This window comes from Penaeus japonicus, unplaced genomic scaffold (assembly GCF_977035675.1).
Source record: "Penaeus japonicus unplaced genomic scaffold, GWHDUDI00000001_assembly GWHDUDI00000016, whole genome shotgun sequence".
Taxonomy (NCBI): Eukaryota; Metazoa; Arthropoda; class Malacostraca; order Decapoda; family Penaeidae; genus Penaeus; species Penaeus japonicus.
This window is the reverse complement of record NW_028234418.1, coordinates 11759249-11769248: the sequence shown is the minus strand read 5'-3', so window position 1 is coordinate 11769248 and position 10000 is coordinate 11759249. Positions and strand designations below refer to the sequence as shown.

The 10000-nt window shown below is 42.5% G+C and overlaps 1 protein-coding gene across 5 annotated transcripts in view; it reads left to right on the top strand.

Annotated features, from left to right (window-relative positions):
- The window catches only part of LOC122249152 (protein c-ets-1-A), a 229831-nt gene that overhangs the window by 68530 nt on the left and 151301 nt on the right, over positions 1 to 10000 (top strand). For 2 of the 5 annotated variants that reach the window (XM_086545095.1, XM_043009777.2), the window contains exon 1: positions 6141 to 6394. The exons of the other annotated variants lie outside the window; for them this stretch is intronic. The gene's annotated coding sequence lies outside the window, so the exon portion shown is untranslated. Of the gene's footprint in view, positions 1 to 6140; positions 6395 to 10000 lie in introns of those variants that run through there. 5 annotated transcript variants of the gene reach the window in all.

Below are 10000 nucleotides of genomic sequence, written 5' to 3'. Positions count from 1 at the left end.
CCCTCATCTTCATGCACCGCTCAAGCATGACACATCCTGTAAATATGAGGATATATGTGGTTATGTAGGTGTGTGAGGATAAATTTTAAGCAATATACAAATGTGCGCATATATGTATATATATATATATATATATATATATATATATATATATTATATTTATATATATATATTATATTATATATACACACACACTCCCAAACACAACACACACACACAAAACCACACACACACACAACACACACACATATATTTATATATATATTATTATATATATATTTTTTATATTTATAAAAATATATACATCCTTACATATTATATATATATATTATATATTTATATATATATTTATTATTTTATAATATAGATTTTATATATACACATATATCTGTGTGTGTGTGTGCGTGCATCTATGCGTACATATACACTGTGCAAAAGCGTATTCACATGACTCGCAACTAGCATGACAATGTCAATTACCTGCTTGCCTTTCCTTTTATGGTTGAATTTTAACAAGCCTTTTATAGTGATTCTTGTAGAGATGTGGAGAGAGAGAGTGAGTGAGAGAGAGAGAGAGAGAGAGAGAGAGAGAGAGAGAGAGAGAGAGAGAGAGAGAGAGAGAGAGAGAGAGAGAGAGAGTGCCGTGAGAGAGAGGAGGAAGAGAGAGAGAGAGAGAGAGAGAGAGAGAGAGAGAGAGAGAGAGAGAGAGAGAGAGCTGAGAGAGAGAGTGGAGAGAGAGAGAGGAGAGAGAAGGAGGAGAGAGAGAGAGAGAGAGAGAAGAGAGGGAGAGAGAGAGAGAGAGAGAGAGTGAGGAGAGAGGGAGAGAGAGGGAGAGAGAGAGAGAGCGAGTGAGAGGGGGAGAGAGAGAGTGTGAGAGAAAGAAAAGAGATGGAGAGAGAGAGACGAGAGAGTGATGAGAAGAGAGAAGATGAGAGATGGAGAGAGAGAGAGAGAGGAGAGAGAGAGAGAGGAAGGAGGTGGAGAGAGGTAACGAGAGAGAGGAGTGATCGTGAGAGAGAGAGAGAGAGAGAGAGGAGAGAGAGAGAGAGAGAGAGAGAGAGAGAGAGTGGAGATGAGAGCGAGAGAAGGAGAGAGTGTGAGAGAGTGTTGAGTGGTGTGCTGTGAGGAGAGTGAGAGAGATTGGAGAGAGAGAGAGTGAGAGAGAGAGAGCGGGAGTGAGCTTGAGATAGTGAGAGAGAGAAGTGAAGAGAGAGAGATGAGAGGAGTAGATGTTGTGAGGGAGTGAGTGGGTGTGGTAGAGAGTGAGAGAGTGAGAGAGAGAAGGTGGAGTGTAGCGAGAGAGAGTGAGAGGAGAAGAGTATAGGAGAATGATGCGAGTGGAGTGAGAGAGTGAGAGAGTGATGATGAGAGAGAGAGAGGTGAGAGACAGAGAGAGAATGTAGAGTGGTGTGTTGGAGAGAGGTGTGTGTGTGTGTGAGTGAGTGAGAGAGAAAGAGGAGAAGAGAGAGAGGTGAGAGAGAGTGAGAGCGAGAGGTGCATTGAATAGACGTATTGATATGAAAAATGTTGGAATAGTGTAAATAACCCCTTACATACATTTTATATTTGGATTTAGTTCGATTTATATTGATATATTATTTTGTGAGTTTTTGTATTGTGTTTGTGATTCAGTTTGTGAGTGATGTGTGTTTTTTGTGGTGTGAGTGATATTGTGAGTGAGATAGTGGAGGACTTTGGTTATATACTTACACCCTAACTCACAAACTCACACTCTAACACACTCTAACCACACTCACACAAACACACCACACATCACTACACATATCTCTCTCCTACTCACTCTCTCTCACAACAGTGTGTGTGTGTGTGTTTTATTTATTGTTTGTGTGGTTGGTGTGTGTCTGTTTGATACTGTGAGTCTTTGTGTTGTTATGGTGAGAGAGAGTGTGTGAGTGTTAGTGTGATAAGAGAGTGAGTGAGTGTGTGGTATGGTGTAAGGTCTCATGTGTGTTTTGTGTTATAGAGTGTGTGAGTTTTTGTGTTGTAGTGATTGTTTTTGATTTAATCAGATACATATGGATTCTAGATAGGTGTGTATGACAGTGTTTGTGGTGTTTGTGTGTGAGTGTGTTGAGTGTGGTTTGTTTGTTTTTGTGATAGTGTGTGTGGGGGTGTGTGCTGAGAGGTGAGAGTGTGTCATAGGCTAAGATGGTGTTTTTGAGTCGAGTTGATAGTTTTGTATAGGGTAGATGATGAGGAGTGAGGGTGTGTGTGTGTGTGTGTGTGTGTGTGAGTGTGTGTGTTTGTGTGGTGTGTGTGTGTAGTGTGTTTGAGTGGTGTGGGTGGGTGGTTGGTGGGGGGGGTGGGGGGGGTGTGTTTGGAGTTTGTGATTAGAGGGTTGTGTTGTGTGAGTGTGTGTGTGAGTGTGTGGGTGTGAGTGTGTGGGAGTGTGTGTGGGGGTGTGGGTGTGTGTGTGTGAGTGTGTGTTTGTGTCTTAGTGTGTTGGGTGACTTATCTCTATAATGCACTAATCTCTCTCTATACTCTCTCACTCTCTCTCTCTCTATCCTATCTCTCAATCTCTCAATCTCTCTTCCCTCTGTGTGTTGTGTGTTGGTTTGTGTGCAGTGTGTGTGTGTTTGTGTTGTGTGTGTGTTTTTGTGTGTGTGTGGTGTGAGTGTGTGTTTGAGTGTGTGTGTGTGTGGGGTGGGTGGGTGGGTGTGTTTGTGTGTGTGAGGTGTGTGAGTAGTTGTGTGGTGTGAGTGTGAGTGTGTGTGTGGGAGGGTGTGTGGTGTGAAAGTGTGTTGTCTGGTGTGGTGTGTGGGTGTGTGTGTGTGTGTGTGGTGTGTGTGTGTGTGGGGGTGTGAGTCTGCGCGCGAGCGCGCGCGAGCGATCGCGAGAGAGCGCGAGCGCGCGCGAGTTAGAGGAGTTAGTGTGTTAGTTTGTGTTAGAGATTTTGTTAGATAGTGTGTGTGATATGTGTGTTTTTGAGTGTTGGTTAGATATTTGGAGCTAGGTTTGTGTTGTGAGAGATATGGTGTTAGTATTTGAGATTTGTTTGTTTAGAGATTAGAGTTATGTATTTACATGTCTCTAACCCCACTCTAAAACATCTCTCTATCTTATAGTTTTATTGTGTTTTGTTGAGTGTGTTTGAGTTTGTTTTTTTTTAGTATAGTGAGCGTTATTCAGTTATTTGATTTGATATTTATTGTGTGTTTTTTTTATTGTTAGTTATTGATAGATTGATACATTTCCCCCCCCCCCCCCCCCACAACAAAAAAAAAAAAACCACCCCACTCTCCCCCAACATTACCCCCACACACAAAAAACCCCCACACCCCAAAACACACACAAAAAAAATTTTAAAAACACAGCTTTTTTTTCACACACCCCTAAATTTAAAATTTTTTAAAATATATATATTTTTTTTATATATATATTTTTTTATTTTTTCAAAAAAATATATATAATATATTTTTATATTTTTTTTAAAAAAATATATATATTAAATAAATTTATATATTTTTTTAAAATTTTTTAGGGAAAAAAAAAAATTATATATTTTTTTAAAATAATATTTAAAAATTTTTTATTTTTTAAAAGTTTTTTTTTTTTTTTTAAAATATATTTTTTAAATGATTTTATAAATATAATATATATGAAAAAAAATTAAAAAAAAAAAAAAAAAAAAAAAAAAAAAACAAAAAAATATTTATGTTTTTTTTAAATTATAAGTATATTTTTAAAATAATATATATAGGCTTTTTTTTTTTATATATATATATAATTTAAAATTTTTATTTTTTATATAAAATATAGAGAAAAAAAAAAAAAGAAAAAAAGAGAGAAGAGGGACAGAGGGGGGAGGGGAGAGTAGAAGAGAGAGAGAGAGAGAGAGAGAGAGAGAGAGAGAGAGAGAGAGAGAGAGAGAGGGAGAGGAACAGACAGACATTCAGAAAAAGGAGAGCCGAGGCAGAAGCGCCCCCTCTGCCGTTCCCTTCGACCGGAATGACATTTCTGCCTCTTCCTAATGTGCAGATATTAATTCCCGTCAGCCCTGTGATTAGCCAGTAGGTCTCATCTGCAGTAGAGTCATGCAACACCACCATAGTCTCCCGCCTCCCAGGCTCACTGTCTGGCCGGCCGACTGGTTGCTCATCAGCTCGGTGTATTTGACATTATTACTGCCTGTGCTGAATGCCTGTGCATCTGTTCGTGTGATTATACTAAGCGTTCATTGCGGTTCTTTGCCCTTTTCCTTTGTAGGATAACTAGTGAGTGTATTCTTCTGTACCCTTGGCCTCTCAGACTGTCTTTTCTTCTGTGGGATTGCCATGCCTTCATCGTACATGTGTCACATATATATCCTGTGGTAAAAGTTATGCTTGGATCATGACTACACTAGGCTCCGCTTCCTACCCCGCTACCTTTCCCCCTTGCCCTCCTCCTCCCCCTCACCCTACCCCTTCCCTGCGTTCTCCCAAGCATACCCTTTCATGACCCCCTTCCCAGTTGCCCAAGCTTCCAGGTGTTAATAACTCTCCCCTCCCTGATCCCCAGGGGACCTCTCATGCTGACCCAAGACGACCTCGTGCGGTCACATCTCTCAGGAGGGGATTAAATTAGTACTTTCGGAACCTGATCCATCATGATTGGACTGTCGTTGAAATACAGGGCTGATTTATAGCACGTCTAGCCTCGACGATGTATTCATTAAGCACTATTTGTTGACCTCATAGTGCGGTTGACATTTTAGTCGACGCTATAATTTGATATCGCACATGTAGTGTTGCGCTCGTAACTCATCGTATCGTATTGTGTAATGAGATTTTTCTTTCTTTTTTTGTTGTTGTACTGAATGTGCTAAATCGATCTATTCCTTGCTAGACAACAAGGGTGGGTCGTTAAATTCATCAGCAGTGTGGATATCGAGGATCTCTCCTGCTCTTTATGAATGGCTGAGGATATTACAGCGCTTTGTTGTCAGATATGATGTACACGATTATCAACCGAGCATGCGTAACAAGCCCTAAGAGCTGTAAGCGCGGCCGTCAAGGCGATCGAATTTCCATAGAGGCAGATCGTCGCCCGAATCATACTCGTGGTGACGCATCTGTGAATTTGCCGCTCTATTTTATATACCAACTTCCCCATTATGAGCTTAACACGACTTCGGATGATATGGCTGTTAGCAGTAACTTTAACAAGATGTGTACATTCCATGGCGGGTCTTTTAACCCCGACTGGTGTCTGGCTCCCCCGGTTTAAAAGTCTGGCGTATGTTAACAGCGTCTGCCATTATAAACAAGCTTTTGCTCCTTGACCGAGACCTTAGGCCTCCCTCTCTTGAAACTTTGCTCCTTGCCTACGGGTAGGGCTAACTGACAAGTTTTTTTTCTTAGTGGGAACACGAATGCACTTCATACTTTCTCCCTTTCACGCAGCTTTAGTGACCGGCATGCCCTTATTTCCTCCAACGAGATCTTGTGTCTTTTCGGAACACAACGGCCTTTCCTCTCCCCCTCCCCTCCCCCAAGCCCCTCTGCACCCCCATGAAAAGTGAGTACAGTACCTCCCCCCACCCACCCCCTCCGTCCAGCCTCCCAAACCTCCTCGTCTTTCCTCTCCTTTGTTGGGAGGTCGGACACCCTCCCCTCCGCCGCCTCGAAACCGTCCCTCTGCCTCTCCTGCTCTCCCTCGCCTCCTCGTCCGATGGTAGTCGTGGAGCGCACTCACGCACGGACGCATAATGAAGAAGGTTGCATGAAGGAATGGGAGGGGGGGAAGGGAGGCCAGAGAGATTGATCTTGTCAAGTGGGACTTCTGCGCTTTCGGTTATAAGGCCCCTTCGTTTTTCTTTGCGCGGTGCCTCAGCTGTTTCCCTCAAGGCCGAGACCCAGACCAGAAACAGGTGGTCAGTTGCCATTTTCCCTGTTTCCCGAACGATCTCTCACACTTCAATTATTTCTCTCTCTCCTCTCAGAACTCAAAACAATTTCCCCAAACAAATCAAAATACTCCAAAAAAGACCATCTTGAAAGATCACTTAGACCCAAGAGTTTTGTTCTTTCCTCGCCCAAGGAGCCGCGAGCGAAGCCGAAGACGCGCGGATGCAAAAAGAGACGGTGGCAACTCGCGCGGTTCCTACACTGGGAGAGTCTGAGACGGTGTCTGACAATCGTCAAGTGTTGGTTGCCGCGTTAGGATCGCGCGGCCTCAGTGATTTCCATGCGTGATTGTAACTGTGATTGCAACTGGAATTTGTGATGTGCTATGGTACGATGCTGTGATTCGTTTGTGCTCCGCAGTGATTTGAGAATTTTGCTATAGTGCCCGAGAAGTGATTTATTTTTACGGATTATAACGACTGGACACAGATTTAAAGCTCTGAATTTGTTTTCCTATTTTTCCCAGGATTTCTTAGAAGAAAGTGAGTATTTGGGTATGTTTTCATATGCATGTAGATACGCACACACACACACACACACACACACACACACACACACACACTTACACACACACACACACACACACACACACACACACACACACACACACACACACACACACACACACACACACACACACACACACACACACACACACACACACACACACACACACACACACACACACACACACACACACACACACACACACACACACACTTACACACACACACACACACACACACACACACACACACACACACACACACAACACACACACACACAGAAACAAACAAACAAACAAACACACACAAACACATACACCCACGTAGAAATAGAACCAGTGTACACATGCAAAAACAAAATAAATAATATGAATACATTCCAAGATGTATTTACTGTATAATGATCACTGATAACATCTAATGATAACTGACCTTCACATATAGAAATTAACGTTTTTGTAATGACTCTAGAAAGAAAAGGAAAAAAAAAAAAACTTGAATCAAGTATTACATGTGCTTGTGACCTATAACGGCTCCGCATGCGTGGTTACGTGGACGTGTTAAGGGGAAAAACGCTCTCAGATACCCCCCCCACCCTCCTCTCCCTCCTTCATCTCCTCTCCTCTTCTTCTTCTTCTTCTTCTTTATCGTCCTCCCCCTCCCCCTGCTCTCTCTACATTTTTCTCCCTTCTCCTTCTCCTCCTCCTCCTCCTCCTCCTCCTCCTCCTTCTTCTTCTTTTTCTTCTTCTTTTACTTCTTCTTTTTCTTCTTCTTCTTCTTCTTCTTCTTCTTCTTCTCCTTCTCCTTCTCCTTTTCCTTCTTCTTCTCCTTCTCCTTCTTCTTCTTCTTCTTCTTCTTCTTCTTCTTCTTCTTCTTCTTCTTCTTCTTCTTCTCCTCCTCCTCCTCCTCCTCCTCCTCCTCCTCCTCCTCCTCTTCCTCTCCTCCTCCCGTCCTCCTCCTCCTTCATCCTCCTGTACATTATTTTCCGCCTCCTCCTCTCATCCTCCTCCATCTTTTTCCTACCTTCTTTGCCATACCCTCTCCCCCTCCATATTCCCTCCCTCCACAAGATCTGGTCTATATCCCCTCCTTCTTCTCCCTCTCCCCTCCTTCGCCTCCTAAGTTCCTAACCTCCTACAACTCTCTCTCTCTCTATCTATCTATCTATTTCTCTATATTTATCTGTCTATCTCTCGCTCTCTCTCTCTCTCCCTCCTCCCCTCTTCTCGACCTTGCTATACCAAAGCGCCCTCACTGTCCTTGTGCCCCCCTCCCTCCCTCCCTCCACCCACCAATTCCTTCCTCCCTCTCCCCCATCCCTTCCATCCTCTCTCCTCCCCTCCCCTGTCCTCACGTCCCTCCCTCCCTCCCTCCCTCCTCCCCTCTCCTGTCCCTGTGTCCCCGGGACTGTCTGGCTCGGACATTACCACGTGGCTCTTCTTCCATCGTACCTGGCACTCTGGCACTCTGGCGCTCTCGTAATGTGGCGAACCACGATCCTTGGCTTTACGATCGCTGCTTATGATGGCACTCGTGGGACGATGGAGTTTATATTAGGTCAACAGGTCATTTTCTGGCTTGTTGAGAAGCAATGCACGTTAGGTCGTTACTAAGCCTCGACACGCCGGACGCAAGTTACTAGACTGAAGGCCTTCTTTGGGATAATGAATAGCAATCCTGAAGAGTAGATTTCGTTTTTTTTTACTTTTACATACGAGAAAACGAGTTATGTAGTAGGATATAACTATTATAAGATATGTTTTGTAGGATAAGTATTTTCGTTGTATTGGTGGGGGATTAGTGGCATGAATTGGAGGGGTAGGGGGGTATGTGGGAGTGGTTGAGGGGGAGGGGGAACAGTTATTAGCATTCATAGACACGTACATACACACCCACACACACAGACACACAAACAAACATACACACACACACACACTCACACACACACACACACACACACACACACACACACACACACACACACACACACACACACACACACACACACACACACACACACACACACACACACACACACACACACACACACACACACACACACACACACACACACACACACACACACACACACACACACACCAGCAAGCACACACGCTCAAACGCACGCACACAGGGAGTGCAGTAACCTGAGCAGGTCAGGGCCATCACCCTAGTGCCACCGAGTGACACCCACCAGAGAAGACCTGTATAAGACGATGACTCATACAAGAAGCACAATAATCCAGAAGGGATGATAATAATGACAATGTGAATTGTGATAATGGCAAATTGGCAAAAAATGCATTTGGGAATATATGTCTCTCTGCATTTATCTATCTGTCTAAACACAAGCATACACCCACATACACACAGACACACACACACACACACACACACACACACACACACACACACACACACACACATATATATATATATATATATATATATATATATATATATATATATATATTATATATATATGTATGTATGTATATATAAATATATATATATATATATATATATATATATATATATATATATATATATATATATATATAGTTATTGATGATAAGTATGGAATTTTAGTTGATGTTGATACCAGGAGCTATTAGGATGATATTAAAGCCATGGTGATAATGAGTTGTAAACATAATGATAACGATACTAATAATAATGATGGTCATATGGACGATAATGACGTAATTACATAATGTCGATTACGAATGATGATTATATAGCTAATGATACTTTCATAAATGATTATAATACTGATGATAACAACAATAAATGTGACTATTTAAATGATTATAATATCAATAGCAATACCAAATATAAGGATAATAATAAAGACAATTATCTATGAGAGAACGACGATAGTTATGATAATTCATTCAGATATAATCCATATTTTGCGAATATGACGTCATTGCAAAGGTTACCGACATTGGTGTTAGGAATAGTTCAAGGATATTGAACATATAGACACGTCACATATAGACATGTCACATTCTTGCAGATGACAATTCCATTAATGCGTTGGGAAAGTGAGGCAACGCCATGAGGAATTTTGGCTTAAGTGTGAGAGGTACGATTTTGAGGGAAGGGACGAAGGATTGGGGGTGGGGTGGGGAGGGGAGGGGAAGGGGCGAGTGAGGTACCGATGAGTGTTCTTAGGGGTTAGGGGGAGGGTGAGAAAGGGGGTGGGGGTAGGTGGCAGGGGGTATGTGCTTCAGTGCTTCGGCCACCACTGAGGTACAGCGAGACAATGGCTGAGGTCAGGACAGCTTTCGGTCTCTGTTCATAAAGAAGATTATTCATTTACTTTTTTCTGCTTCGTTCATGCCATTTGTATATGCTTGAAAAAAAAAAAATCGTCACATTTCATTTCATGTTATATTCTTATTTTTACCTTTACTAATCGACTTGTCGATGTGGACAAATCTCTAGGTTGTATGTACACAAACATTCAATTTCGCATCATACGTAGGTTTAAGTCATCTTGCATTCTCAAATTCGGCTTTCTCCCCGTGCCTGATGCTCACCTCGATGACCTCAAACCTCTCCTCTCGCTCCCTCGAC